The following is a 3,317-nucleotide window of genomic DNA, read 5'->3' as shown; positions in this document are numbered from 1 at the left end:
CAATAGGATTCCTCCACATCCCTTTTGTCTTCTTTGTCGATAGCTTTGTCTATTAATTTCAATTATCGGCCGGCTGCGTCAGTTTTACAATCTGTAATTTACACAGTAGCTCATAGATAATCCAGTACCTAAAAATCAAGAGGAAAGCATGACGAGAGGGAGAGGGGGAGGAGTGGAGAGCGTACCAAGCATCAAGAACTTCAACCTGATAGAGGAGAGGATGCTTGAATAGGTAGACGGTATCGCGGGAGGGTAAGAGAAGTGAACGATATCATTAAAATCGTGTTCGTCTCGGAAGAAAATAAAGTCAATGAATGAATAAATAATCGGTAATGAGGTTCTCCTCGCTCTTACTCAGCACGGGGAGGAGTAGGTGGGATAGAAGGCGACTGATAGATATAAAAAATCGTAATAAATCACTGATAAGCGGCGCCTATTAGTAATATCGTATCGGGACGTCGGGACGCCTTCCTTCTATTCATTGTCGATAAGACGTTTCTGCTCATATTTTACCTTACCACTTTGCCACCCTCCGCCCACTAGCGCCCCTCCCCACCCCTCCTCCTCCGCGCTCTTCGCTCTCCTACGCGCCGTGAGTTGACAGAGGAAATGGATATATTAACGCTCCATCACCATCATCATCTCCTTCGATATGAAAAATCGGGACGTGAGGCTAAGATAAATAACGGGAGGGAAGTTAGGAATTTCTTATGGTCATCCTCACACTCCCTCTTTATTCTCAAATCAAGGTCAATATTAGTTTATAAGGTTAGGAAAGACAGGGTGGCAATTTTTTCAATTAATGCTTCATTTAATTATTTTAACTTTTATTTAAATCTTTCTTCCTTCTTTAGGTTTTGCGGTCATATGGAAAGATTGAGTTGGCATCGTATTACCGCGGACAGCGTAGTTGCGTGATGACTTTAAGATACGATAATTTACGATATATAGGCTACATTTTGCAATTAGGAACTAAAAATTCCGGCTCGGTTTAAAAAATAACGTATATACAATTAGTTTCCCTATGCACATTGCACATACGTGTTTTTTCAGATGGGACAGAATTTATAGCTCCAAATTGCAAAATGCAGTTCAAATAGCGTACTTATTAACTAGTTCATATTCAAAAACAGATGCTGTGACACATGTGCTCAGTATAATGTAACGATAAGTTGTCCTTCTGAATTGGTTAGAATTTTTGGTAATTCTCTCGTCCTGTCCTCTCTACGAGTGACTCTTGCAAGGGGCGGGAGAAAGTAAGAAGAAAGGGAGAGGATAGTTAAAAGGCAAAAGAAAAAGGCACGCCAGGAAAAATTAAAAGAAGTGGGATATTGATGCCGTATCTGATAAACCTTAACTCTTTGGTGATCGAATCAATTGAAAGAACGATTGTAAATCTTGAATTTTGGCTGATTTTAATGCGTTTGAGTCATGTTAATTAAATTGAACTGACAAAGATACGCGAGATTCTTGAACATAATTTTTTAGTTTCCTTCCGTTTTTTCCTGCACTTTCCAATGAGATAAAGTGTCATAATATATCTCATATTTACAAGTAAGACCTCTTATTATACCTCGTTTGAGACAAATAAATTGTCACTGATTTAATGATTAAAAACGATGCATTTAACTGGTGTCAGAAGTTAAATCTATTTCTCAGTTAAAAATTTGGTGAGCTCTTTCAACCCCCCGTCTTTTTATTTTTTGCAAAGCTAAACCTTCTAGAAATTTTGTTTGTGCGTCACGTCAAAAGATGCGCAAGCCCAATTTGCGCAAAGCAATTAAGCGAGAGTTGGCACCAGCGCGCGAGATGGAAATCTTAATTGCGGCAACGGTCATTTTACTGGCAGCATAAACACTAGCGCACCACCACGCACGCCCGAGAAATGTAAACTGTGAACATGCAAAACTGCAGACGGAATCGGTAACTTCGTTAAAACGGACAAATAAGTCGCTAACGAAATTGTGGACTGAGGGATGTGGACCTACAGAGCTGCCATTTTGCATTATTTGGCGATTCTTGCTGAGAGGGTGACAGCCATATGGTCTTATGGACCCAAGGAAAAATGAGACATACTTGTAATTCCTTTCCTTTAAGCACTGAAAAAAAATTCTTGGCGTTTTTACCAAGGTCCGTTGGTACCTTCACCATATCATTTTTTTTTTTACCAATTATTGGTAATTTTACCAAGACAGACTGGTAAGCTTACATAAAAATCGGTATTTTTACTGTTTTTTCAGGTAAGAATACAACTTTTATTGGTCGTGAATTCCCAATAACTTTGCCATTTACTCTCGGTAATTCTACCACAGTCGATAAAAAATATTGGCGTCTTTACCAAGGTCCAGTAAAATTACCGAGAAAGTTCAATAATTTTACCGAGATTTCTCGGTAAAATTACCAATTCCATGAATGGTAACTTTACCAAGAAAAACCTGGGATCAAATAGAACCCTGAATTCTTGGTAATTTTACCATTTTCTTAGTAAATACACCGCGATTTTTTTTTCAGTGAGTTTTCCGAAATATTCAGTGATATTCCTTTGGATACTCCATATCACAAATTTTCAAATTTACGCCGTCTGTGGGAACTTTTTTCACACAGCTGGCTGTCAGGTTTGTGCGGAGAACTTTGTAAGAAAACCTGCATGAGCTCAATAAAAAATCGATCTCACAAATTGATATGCATTGTTCTTAAGTATGACTTCAATGATGTTTTTAACACCGAGAAATAAAAAGGACACAAACACTTGGGCATGTGAAGCAAACGTAAAAACAGTTTGTAAGATCGGTTATTCAGTTAAGTTAGGTTTTCTTACGGTCTCTCCGCCGAACAAATCTATTTACCAGCGACTAAGAAAAAATACCCGCTTTGTCGGTAAATTTGAAATTATACACGCTACCAAACACGCAAATACTAGGTTAAGGAGTAAAATTTTACACATTTTTAATATGACTGAATGTCAATTTCCTGCAATTTTGCCGTTAGTTTACTCCGTTGGCTGTTGTTCTTGTGTGCAAAAGACTTATTGCATACTCAGAGATTGAAGGATACCAGGAGTTTGGATGAGAAGCGCTAAGTTGCAAGCATATTGAGTTGAAATGATCTAGTGACTACAACATTCGATATTTGATACATTCTATCCAGCAAAAAATTGACCATTGAACAGCAATTTTAGGGGTAGCACAATTTAATGGCGATATGTCCTATGGCGTACTTACTAAATCAGTATGTTGCTGAAAGGGATTCACAACAACTAGCTTAGTAGATTGATGGCGAAGTGCAAAACCACATATCTTCATTGTGGTATTTCAAAA

Source organism: Bemisia tabaci, chromosome 7 (assembly GCF_918797505.1).
Source record: "Bemisia tabaci chromosome 7, PGI_BMITA_v3".
NCBI classification, from domain to species: Eukaryota; Metazoa; Arthropoda; class Insecta; order Hemiptera; family Aleyrodidae; genus Bemisia; species Bemisia tabaci.
This window is presented reverse-complemented; position numbering follows the sequence as displayed.